The sequence below is a fragment of the Ictidomys tridecemlineatus genome, chromosome 4 (genome assembly GCF_052094955.1).
Source record: "Ictidomys tridecemlineatus isolate mIctTri1 chromosome 4, mIctTri1.hap1, whole genome shotgun sequence".
Classification (NCBI taxonomy): domain Eukaryota; kingdom Metazoa; phylum Chordata; class Mammalia; order Rodentia; family Sciuridae; genus Ictidomys; species Ictidomys tridecemlineatus.
Window position 1 is genome coordinate 67,479,814 of NC_135480.1, and position 12,875 is coordinate 67,492,688.

At 33.2% G+C, this 12,875-nt stretch overlaps 1 protein-coding gene across 12 annotated transcripts in view; it reads right to left on the bottom strand.

Annotated features, from left to right (window-relative positions):
• Tenm4 (teneurin transmembrane protein 4) overlaps positions 1–12,875 on the bottom strand; it is a 2,824,428-nt gene that overhangs the window by 1,088,035 nt on the left and 1,723,518 nt on the right. The gene's annotated exons all lie outside the window — the stretch shown is intronic.

Genomic DNA, 12,875 nt, shown 5'->3' on the forward strand with positions numbered 1-12,875 from the left:
TCACTATTATGTAAGTCTATTATTTTGCAGCTGGAAAAATATAGGACACAAAGAGAAAAGAGAACTGGCCCAGGAACATGTGGCAAAGTAGAGATAAGGCTGGGGTATTCACTATGATTAAGGATTCCCAGTCTGGAATTCCTTGCCCCGCCTCCTTCCCTCCCTTTCTCAAGGTCATAGCAAACAGCAGCCTGTAAGGGAGGATAGAAAGTCACTGGAAGGGCTTTCTGGTTCTGGCAATATGTATATCAAGCTACACAGTCAAAGGAGCCTCCTGTTGTTAGCACCCTTTGTTTGGCAACTAGGCAACTGGACTAAATATAGGGGAAAAAAATCCTTTAAATGCAAACTGAGTTTGCAATGAAAAAAATTCTAATTCTTCAGTTTTAAGAAATGAAGTGACAAGAAAGCACAAAGCTGAAGAGCTGATAATGTGGTTGCCTGGGTTCAGGGCAGGAGCAGAATAGAGTCAGTTTCTGTAACATTTTATTACAACTTGGAGACATAAGATGATATCTTGATGCTGTTTGAGCCAGACAGTTTAAACCAAGACTTTTATTAATTTTTTTTATATAAAGTCATGCTTATTAAGGATGGGAAAGGAAAAGAACAATAGGAAAAGAACAATATTTCCTCTGGCAGAGGGAAGATGTGCAAGTTTATGCATATAGGGTTTCAGAAAACATAAGACATCTATTTTAATTAAGGATTGTGCTTCATGTAGTTTTGAGGTTCAATTTAAGTAGGGGGCCAATCTTGATTTTGCCAGAAATCTCCAAACTGAGCAATGACTATATGATTGGGAACAAATAAATACAAAACTATAGAAATCTATAGGGAAAAATCTCTCAAGAACAATGATTAATAGTCCAAGAACTTTGATAATAGAAGAATCTGGTCAGGCAGGTAAATTAAGTATGTTTTAATAACCACAATTAAAAGTTAAACTTAAATTAAAAATCAATAAAAGAAATAGGTATAATTTGATAAAGAACTAAGTATGACTTCTAGACATGAAAATTGAGTTAAAAGACTAATTTTTAAAAATGGTTGAACAAAAGATTAGACACAGTAAGAGTTAGCTGGAATATAGCCACGGAAACTCTCCAGAATGTAGTAAAGACAGAAAAAAAAAGATGGGGATACTCAAGACATATGAAAAATAAAATAAGAAGATTCCAAATATATCTAATGGTTTTGAAAAATAAAATCAAAAGAGTATGGGATTATGTGAGTTACAGTATTTAAAAAAATCATTACCAAGACCTTTTTAGAACAGACAAAACCCATGTTCTGGCAGATTTAAAAGCACAATAAATTTCATGTAGAATCAAGAAAGTCAAATTAGACCTAGAACTATCTGAGTAAAATTACAGCATACTCAAAGAGAAGATCATTAACATAGCATAGAGAAAAGACAGATTACCTAGAAAGAAATGGCCACTAAACTGACATTTCCCATTAGCAGCAGAGGCCAGGACACAATGGTACAGCAACTTCAAGGGCTTGAGAAAAATGAAACTATCATCCCATAATTTTATACTCAAGAGTTTCAAATGATGAGTGAGGACAAATTTTGTTTTCAAATTCTTAAAACTGAAGGAAATCACTCCTCATGAGTTCTAGCTAAAAATACAATGAAATAAATATGACCTAACTTTCCTTTGTACATGTATAAATATACCACAGTGAATCTCAACCATCATGTACATCTGCAAGACACTAGTTAAAAAAAATAAGTAAATAGCAGAAAGATTAATAGAGTAGAGGGAAGGGAACAGGAGTATGGTGGGGGGAGGGGAAGTACTTGGGACTGAATTGGAGCAAATGATACTCCATGCTTTTATAATTATGTCACAATGAATCCTAATGTTATGCAAGACTAAAAAGAACCAATAAAAATATAAGAGTATATACTTAAAATGTAAAAGGAAAATTGAGTCCAGAATGAAGGCATGAGATAAATGAAAAACTGGTGAGTGAAGAGTTAGATTAACACATGCACACATCTGAAATCAACATACACAAGTAAGCTATGGTAACAATATGTAGCAAAAAGAAGATAAAACTAAAACACCGGAGAACAATAACTAGAGAACAATATACAGAAAGTGGTGATTTGGGCTAAACTGTTCCAACATTTGTTATGTTAGAAAGAAAGTTAAGATACTGTTTAACTTTAAAAATATAAAAGTAGCCAACACAATACAGAAGCTAGCATGGAAAAATTCCTAGAAAATTGAAAAATAAAAATGAATAGAATAAAGAAAAATTGTTAACAGAAGTTAAAAGGAAAAATAGGAAGGTAAAGGATGCTAAACACAAAGCAATAACAAGAAAACAGAAATAAATCCAAAATAGATAATTAATAATCATATAAAATGCCAATAGTCTGAACTTGTGTTTTGGCAAGTGAAACAACTAAAAAACACAAGGAGGCTGAAGGTCAAGGTTTTGGGGAAAAACAGTAGAAATAAATATTGTATAATCAAATAAACTTGGCACAGATAAAATATTTGATAAAGTAGAACTTAAGGAAAAAACATTAGTAGGAATAAAGAGGGTCACCATATATTATGTAAAAGAATAATTTCTCAAGGAGATATATCAATTCTTAATTTGTGTTACATAATGAATTAGGTTGAAGAGAGGTAAAAATGAGAGAAGAACAGAACATTGTAAGCCTACAGTTCAGTTGATACATTTTAACATAAATAACTTGGCTATTGTTTTAGTTTTCTAAGCTTGCTAACTTTTCTCTGCTGCACATAAAAGACCTGACCAGCACAACTATAGAATAGGATAGGTTTATTTGGGGGCTCACAGTTTCACAGGTCTAAGTCCATGGACAGCCAAGTCCATTTTGGGGGGGCTCAGAGTGAGGCTGGACATCATGGTGGAATAGTGTGGCAGAGGGGAAGCAGCTTGCATGTTGATCAGGAAGCACAGAGAGACTCCACTCTCCAGATACTATATATATATATATATCCCAAAGCCATATCCCCAAATCCATCCTCCAGCCACACCCTACCACTTCAGTTACCACTCAGTTAATCCCTATCAGGAGATTAATTCACTGATGTGATTGAGATTCTCACAACCCAATCATTTTTTCTCTGATATCTTCTTGCATTGTCTCAATGTGAGCTTTTGGGGGACACCTCACATCCAAACCATAACAGTTATTAATACATAAAAGTTGGGCTGGGGTTGTGGCTCAGCAGTAGAGTGCTCACCTAGCATGAGTGAGGCCCTGGGCTTGATTCTCAGCATCACATAAAAATAAATAAAGGTATTGTGTCCAACTACAACTGAAAAATAAATATTAAAAAAGAGATAAAGTCATTAAAGCTATTGCAATGATGACTTTACTGAAGAACATGTTCTTTTTGAGTATGCATGCAGTAGTCCAAAAAGTAGACTGTGTATTAGCAAATGGGAAATTTTAATACTTACCAGTGAATCAGTATTATTAAGTATATTTTACAATCACAACATTAAAATGGATGGGGGACAGGAGAAAAAGAGTAAATGCAAAGGACAATTAGAAATTCATCCATAGGCTGGTGATTAAAAATACGTTTCTAATGAGCCAAAAACAGAGCAAAAATTGGAATATATTTATAAATGGACAATAATTAAAAGCATACATTTCAAAAGTTATGGTGTTCAGTTAATGCAATTCTCAGAAGAATTTGTGGCCTTTACATGCTTATGTTAGGGAAAAAAAGGCAGAAAATTAACTAGGCATTCAGCCTCAGTGATGAGGTAGAAAACAAAAACAAGAATAAACATAATAGAAAGAAAGAAAGAATAAAATATACTAACAAAACTATGGGCTAAGCAATAGAGTAGAAAGGATTAAAATGGCATATATGCTTTCACAAGAAAAAGAAAATAAAGTTCTTGCAAGATTGATCAAGAAAATAAAACAGAAAGAAGTAGATTAGGAAAACAAAGGGTGATAAAATGATGGATAACTCAGAAAACTTAAGCCATCAGAGAATATTTTTTAAACTACATGATGCCAATAAATTTGAAAAATTATGTACAACACAATTTTCTAGAAAACTTTTAACTTACTAAAACTGACTTGAGACAAAAAATATTTCTACTTGCATAGATGATTAATCATTAAATGAATCAAGGAGTTGCAAATAAGTAGGCTTCCTTCTTCAGTATGAATAGCCCTAGTGTGGTCATGTTTTCTTCATCTACCTAATTTCACAAATGCCCATATTCTGATTGATTACCCTTGGCAAACTCTGCCCACTCCAACTCTATGAACAGTTCCCACTATGCCAGACTCTGTTCTAAGTACTTGTGATAAGTAATGAATCAGACAGTATAGTAGAAGGGATGTGCAGTCTGGTAGAAGGTCAGAGTTTCACAAAATGCAATAAAGTTAAAGATGCAGTGGCACAGGGCAAGCGAGACACAGAGAATAGATTCTTGGTTTTCCAAAATTCAGCATAGTATTGGAAGTGGTCTCACATGGTTTGGTTTATTTATTTATTTACTTATGATTTTAAAGGTCTTTATTTGACATAATTTCAAGCTCACAGAAAAGTTGCAAGGACAGTACAAAAAAATCCTGAAAGAATCATCAGATGACATCCTGACCTATTAACATGGAGGAGTCTACCCAATTCTACTCAAATGTAGGGAAGAGTCATAGGGGGAACTTCCATTATGGTAAAGGCAGCAGACAAAGCATTCCCAGAGGTTTGCACCAAAGCCTGGGAGGGGGTGTCAACATTTCTCCAACATAAGAATATGATTGTTATTTGTACTTGTTGTTTTTAGATATACATGAAAGTAGGGTGTATTTTGACATATTATACGTACATGAGGTGTAACCCATTAATGATTTTAATCCCATTCTTGTGGTTGAACATGATGTAGAGTTATGTTGATCATGTATTCATATATGAACTTAAGAAATTTATATCCAATTCATTCTGTTGTCTTTCCTATACCATCCCCCTCCCTTCCTTTCATTGCCCTTTGACTAATCCAATAAAGGGCTATACTCCTCCTCCCTATCCTCCCATTTATGGGTTAGCATCCAAATATCAGAGAGAACATTTGACTTTTTTTGGGGGGGGGATGGCTTATTTCACTTAGTATGATATTCTTTAATTCTACCCATTTACTGGCAAATGCTATAATTTCATTCTCCTTTATAGCTGAGTAATATTCCATGGTGTATATACAACACATTTTCCTTATTCATTCTTCTGTTGAAAGGCATCTAACTTGGTTACATAGCTATAGTGAATTGAGCTGCTATAAACATTGATATGGCTGTGCCACTGTAGTATGCTGATTTTAAGTCCTTTGTATAAAAGCTGAGGAGAGAGATAGCTGGGTCAAATGGTGGTACTATTTTAACTTTTCTAAGAAATCTACATACTGCTTTCCAGAGTGGTTGCACCAATTTGCAGTCCCACCAGCAATGTATGAATGAACATCCTAATGTTTATTGTTGTTTATATTCTTGATAAATGCCATTCTGACAGGTGTGAGATGGAATCTTAGTGTAGTTTTAATTTGCATTTCTTGAATTGCAAATGCCCATATTCTGATTGATTACCCTTGGCAAACTCTGTCCACTCCAAGTCTATGAACAGTTCCCATTATGCCAGATGTTCAGAGATGCTGAAATTTTTTTCATATATTTTTTAACAATTCATATTTCTTCTTCTGTGAGGTGCCTGTTCAGTTCCTTTGCACATTTATTGATTGGGTTATTGAGTTTTTTTTGTTAAATTTTTTGAGTTCTTTGTATATCCTGGAGATTAATGGTCTGTCTGAGGTGCAAGTGATAAAGTTTTTCTCCCATTCTGTAGTTTATCTGTTCATGTTCTTGCTTGTTCCACTTGCTATGAAGAAGCTTTATAGTTTGATGCCAGTTTCTTTATTGATTCTTGATTTTATTTCTTGTGCTTTAGGAGTCTTACTGAGGAAGTCTGTTCCTGAGCTGCTAATACTGGATCATTGGTCCTACTTTTACTTCTAGTATGCACAGGATTTCTGGTCTAATGCCAAGGTCCTTGGTCCACTTTGAGTTTTGTGCAGGGTGAGATATAGGGGTTCAATTTTAATCTACTATATATGTATTTTCATAAATATGTAGATAATACCTAATGTCATGTGCTATCTTGCTCTCTGCATCTTGTTGATTTCAAAACTTTCTCGGTCCAATATGTCTCTAGACTCTCCAAAATTTTTCCCATTGATTGGAAAGGAGTCTTAAATTTAATGGAACACAGAGTCAACAGCAAATGGCTTTCCTCTCTTATTGCACTTGGCTTTATAAGTACCTTTTCCAACAGGTCAGTTCTGGAAATTAGTTCAATATACAAATACTACTCTAGGGGAAAAACATATTCAGAGAGAATATCTATTATCAAAACTGTGCTGGCTGGTCAGCTTTGATATGGGGGAAATGAATCAACCACAGAAGCAACTAGTTTTACTCTCAATTACAGCACCCCAGTGGTCCCCCAATTAGGCAGGCTCCTCTCTGGCATTTCACTCTTACTTTCCTAGTGTCTACATTTGCTTTAAGCTGGACTGGAGAAAACCTGTCCTTCCCACATTCTTTTTCTCTTTGCAGACATTGCAGGGTCTTTTATTTGAAAAAAAATGAATGTTGTTACAGCGATTGTTGATAGTAGAGATTCCTCTATGAGGAGTATTTCATGATCTAGAGTAGAGAATTTTATATACTGCCAGAGTAGGTGCACTTTCTAGAACATCTGTTAATCACAGAAACTAGATAAGATTGAATGGAAGCTCATCAGTAATTTTCAACCCCAATCTTTTTTTCTGATTTCTCAAGCCGCTAATTATTTTTTATTGCCTTTGACTGAAGATGTTGGGCCATCATATCCTATTAGATGACTCATCTTCCTAGGGCATGTTGAGTTTTACTTACCTTTCACATTGTATGTGTATTATGAACCCCTTTTATCAACAGAAAGGACTACAGAGGCACCAAGACAATATTTCACAGTTGCCTCCATTAACCTCTCTACAAATCACCTCATTTTTTTCCCCCTTTAGGATATTCCTACATCTTTATTAGTGGGTTTTTCATTCTACTTGACCACAAACAATTTAAATCAGTAGTGACTATTCCAATTTTAAATAAACACCATGAGTTGGTATTAAAAATCAACATGTGAGCTTAATTCACACTATCCATTCATGTGATTAATCTCACAAAAGAGGTACGGAGTGGGATCTGATATTTTCTATAGTTTCATTTCTTTATTTTTTTTTAAATCATCAGTATCTATGCTGGAATTTTCAGGAATTCAGTTGTTTTCAACTAAGGTTGCAGACTCACCCAGGAAGGTTTTACAAATCCTGATGCCAACTATACTTCAGGCTATAAATTAGAATTGAGCTGCTAGGTAGTAACCAGATAGTATTACCCAGAAGATTAAAAAAATTACTGCTAACACACACCCAAACTGACAATCAGTGTTTAGTGCATTGCTCCTTAAACTTGAGTATGCATGTCTCCAGTCAGTTCATCTGGGAAAGGGTCTGATGCTAGAAAAAATCCCTGGGATTTCTAGTTTTTAACTTGTGCATATCAATTATATAGAATGATAGTTTTCATTGTGGTATATCAGTGCATTCATGTATCAGAATTTGATTAATTTTACTCCATAGTACCTCTCCATATTCTCTCCTCCTCCTGCCCCTTTGTCTTATCTATTGTTCTCCTTGTACTATTTTCATTATGTATTTTTTCTCACTAGCTTCCATATGAGAGAAAACATATGATATTTCTCTTTCTGACTCACTTTACTTAACATGATGCTCTCCAGTTCCATTCATTTTCCTGCAAATTACGTAATTTCATTTTTTTGTGGCTGAATAAAAATTTTATTGTGTGTACCTACCACATTTTCTTTATCCATTCATCTGCTTAAAGGCACCTGGGCTGATTCTATAACCTGGCTACAGTGATTGTACTATGATAAACATGGGCATAAATGTATCTCTAAAGTATGCTGACTTCATTTCTTTTGGATAAATATCAAGGACTGGTATAGTTGGATGATATGGTAGTTCTATTTTTAGTTTTTTGAGACACCTCCATACTGATTTCCACAGTGGCTGTATGAATACACATTCCCACCAACATTATACAAAGTTCCTTTTTTCCCAGATGCATGCCAGCATTTATTGTTAGCTGTGTTTTTGATGACTGCCTTTGACTGGAGTGAAATGAAATCCTAGTGAAACTTTGATTTTCATTTACCTGACGATTAAAGATGTGGAACATATTTTCATGTAATTTTTGACCTTTTATACTTCTTTTGAGAAGTGTCTGTTCAGTTCATTTGCACATTTGTTGATGGGTGTTAAGGTTTAGATAATCAGTGTCCTCCAAAAGCTCATGTGAAAGACAAGACAGTTTAGAGGTGAAATCATTGGGTTATGAGAGCCTTAATGTAATCAATGTATTATTAATTCAATGCAATCCCATTTGTAGATTCTTGCTATTATTTCCTGAGCTGTTGGAATCCTATTCAGGAAGTTGCTGTTTATCCTTAGAGATTGAAGCATTTCCACAGTTTTTTTTTTCTTTTAAAACTTGCAATGTTTCTGGTCTTCAACCTAGATCGTTGATCCATTTTGTGTTGAATTTTGTACAAGGTGAGAGAGAGATTTAGTTTCACTCTTTTGCGTAGAGATATCCAGTTTTCCTAGCACCATTTGTTAAAGGAGCTCTCTCTTCTCCATCATATATTTTTGGCCCCTTGGTGAAGTATCAGATAACTGGAGCTGTGTGGGTTTGTCTCTGTGTTCTCCATATATTTCATTTGTCTCTTTACCTGTTTTTATGCTAATATAAAGTTGTTTTTATTATTACAGTTCCGTGATATAATTTGGAATCAAGAGTTCTGATGCCTCTAGCTTTTAATTTTAGGATTTTTTTATATAGTTCTGTGAAGAACATTGCTGGTATTTTGATAATAATTTCTTTCAATCTGTAGGTCTCTTATGGTCAGATGGTCATTTTAACAATATTAATTCTGCCTATCCATAAACACAGGAAGTCTTTATTCTAGGACTGTAATTCATGTTCTAGTGTTATCTTCAGTTTTTTCTAGTTTTCTGTAAATTTCCTTGTAGAGATCTTTTGCCTCATTAGCTAGATTTATACTTATAGGGTCATTTTTTTTAAGTTTGTTTTTCTGGTTTATTTCTCATTGGGTTGTTTGTGTATAGAAAGCTCGTGAATTTTGTGTGTTGATTTTGTATCATTACTTGGCTGAATTTATCAATCCTAGAAGTCTTCTAGTGTGATGGTTATGGTCTTCTAAGTATGGGATCATAGCATCTGCAAATAGGGAGAATTAGATTTCTTCGTTTCCCAACTGTATCCCTTTGATTTCATTTGCCTAATTGCTCTGGTTAATATTTCAAGTGCTATGTGCTATGTTGAATAGAGGTGGTGAGCCTGGACATTAGTATCTTGCTCCTGATTTCATAGAAAATGCTTTCAGCTCTTCCTCAATTAGTATGATGTTGTCTTTGGGTTTGTAACCTATAATCTTTATGATATTGAGACAAGTTCTTTCAATCTCAAGTTTATTGAGGTTTTTTTTTTTTATCTTACAGGGTGTTGAGTTGCTTGGCAAAGGCTTTTTCTGCATCTATTGATAAAATCATGTGATTTTTTTGTCCTTGGTTCTATTTATGTGGTGTATTACATTTATTGATTTGTGTATGTTGAAACATTCTTTCATCTCTGGGATGAAGCCAACTTGATTGTGGTGTATGATCTTTTTCATGTGTGGTTGAATTATATTTGATAATGTGTTATAAAGGACTTTTTGTATCTATGTTCACTAGGGATACTGTTCTTTAGTTTTCAATGAAGTGTTCTTATTTGGTTTTGATATCAGGATGACACTGACTTTATGTATTTCCTCCCTTTCTATTTCATGGAACAATTTAAGGATTATGGGTATGAATTCTTTAAAGATGTGGTGGCATTCAGCTATGAATTGGTCTTGGACTCATTTTTTTGCCATATTCTTGCTTCAATCTCATTGTTTGTTTTTGGTCTGTTTAGGATTTTAATATTCTCCTGGTTCAGTTTTGTTAGATTGTATATGGCTATAAATTTTTCCATTTCTTCTAGATTTTTTAATTTACGCGAATTTAAGTTTGCAAAATACTTCCTAATGAGCCTCTGGATTTCAGTTGTCTGTTGTAATAATTCCATTTTGCTCTCTAACTTTATTAATTTTGGTGTTTTCTCTATTTTCAGTAGCTTAGCCAAGGACTTATCAATCTTGTTCAACTTTTCAAAGAACCAATTGTTTGTTTTATTAATCCTTTGCAATATTTAGATTCCCACTACTAGTTTTGGTATTGATTTGTTCTTGTTTTCCTACAAGTTTAAGATACATCATTAGATTATTTGAGAACTCTTTCACTTTCTTAATTGTGGCACTCATAGCTATATAAACAGCCCTCATAAAACCACTTTTGTTGTATTTCATAGATTCTGGTATGTTGTGTTTTCATTTTTCTTTAATTCTAAGAATTTTAAAATTTTCTCCCTGATTACTTCAAGGAGTACTCATCATTTAAATTGTATTGTTTAGTCTCCATGTATTTTCCTTAGATTTTTTCTCTGTCAATTTCTAATTTCATTTAATTATGATCTGAAAAGATTCAAGGGATTATTTCAATATTTTTATATTTGCTGAGACTTGTTTTATGAATTAATTCATGATCAATTTTGGAGAAAGTTTCAATGAATAGCTGTAAAGAAAATATATTCAGTTATTGTATAAACTATTTTATAGATGTCTGTTAAGTCTATTTAATGAATAGATAAATATGACTTTTGTCTTTGTTGATTTTCTGTCTGAATGACCTATTAGTGAGCGTGTTGTAATGAAGTACCCTATTACTAGTGCTTTGGGGCCTATCAGTCTCTTTGAGTAATACTCATTTTATGAAATTAGGTATACTGATATTCAAGGCATAAATATTTAAAATCTTTGTGTCTTCTTGTTGGATCGCTCCTTTTTCAAGTATGTAATGACTGCTTTGTCTTTTCTATTTTTTTTTTCTGGCTTTATTGCACAGATCACACCTTCCAGCACTGTATTAAATGAGAGCAGTTGGCATCTATGTCTTATTCTAAATTTAGTTGAAAAGCATTTTGGTGTCACACTGTTAATTATAATTTAACATTAAGTTTTTTTCTTTTTTATTAGAGCATTACAAGTATACATAGCATTTGAGTTCATTTTGGGGAAAAAAAATCATACATGCAAGGAATTTGATTTCAATTCTTATTCTCATCTCCTTTTCCTTCCCTCCTGCCTTCCCTTATTAACTTGTTTTTTTTTCCAAAAGATACATAAAGATGAAATTACCTTTGGAAAATAACATGATTTTTTATGTGCATGAATATAAAATGATATTGTTAAATTCATTCAATTTTTTCCTTTTCTCTTCCATCCTCCCTCATAGATTTATCTTCTACACTACTGATCTTACCTGTATTTAGTTATATGTGACAGTAGAATGCATTTTGATATGATTATATAAGCATGAAATGTATCTTATTATAATCAGAATACCAGTCTTGTAAATGTATATGATGGTAAGGTTCACTATGGTATACTCATGTATGTACATAGATAAGATATTCTTCTAATTTTTACTTGAAATTTTATTTGTCTGATAGGAGAATATCTATTCCTGCTTTTCTGGATTTAATTTTCATGAAACATCATCTCCCATCCTTTCACTTTCAATATGTGAATTTCATTGCCTATGAAGTGTGTTTCTTGGAGACAGCACAGAGTTGGGTTTTGTTTTTAAATACATTCTGCCATTCTATTCCTTTACTTTATGATTATCTTGGAAGTTACTTATTTCTTATATAATTATTGATAATGACTTTGTTGGACATAGTCTTCTAGGTTTGTGATCATTTTTCTTTCAGAACTTGAAATATAGCATTACATGTCCTCTAGTTTTTAGAGTACCTGCTAAGAAATTTGCTGTTATATTTTGAATGGTTTGCCTTTGTAAGTGAGTTGGTACATCTCTTTTTCAGCTTTTAAAATTATTTCTTTGTTGTGAATTTTTGCCATGTTGACTATAATATGTCAAGCAGAGTTTCTTTCTGGTCCTAGCTATTTGAAGTTCTAAATGCCTCTGATACCTGCATGTCCATCTGATAATGAAGATTAGGGAAGTTTTCTACTATTGTTTCACTGAATAAGTTTTTTTATGCTGAAACATTATTTATTCTGTTTTTACTCTTCTTCCTCAAAGTCCACAAGGCTTAATTTGTCTTTTTAATGTTGTTTCTGAACTCATGTTTATTCTGTTTATACTTTATTATTATTTTTTTCTTTATTACTGTTGAGTGTTATATTTTCTCCACTTTATATTTGAGCCCTGATATTTTTTCTTTTGTTTGATTCAGCCTATTGGTGAGACCCTCCACTGAGTTTTTTATTTGACTGAGTTTATCATGTCCAAGATTTCTACTTGGTTCTTTTTCAGAATTTCTGTATAGAAATGCTATTTCATATTCTGTATTTTTCCCCCTTGATTAGTTTCTTAGATCTTCTTTCATTTTGTTGACTACTGATCAACTTTCTGAATTCTTTGTCTAGCATTTCCTCCACTTTGATGTTTATGTTTTGATTATGGTCGTGTTCTGAATGTTTTGAGGTATTATATTATTTGTTTTCTCATGTTTCCTGTATTTTTATGTCAAGAGTTACACATCTTTTGGAGTAGATATCTTTTTCACTGTTATGGAAGGGTCTGTTTTAGTGAGCTGCTTTTAGTGCCTAAGGATA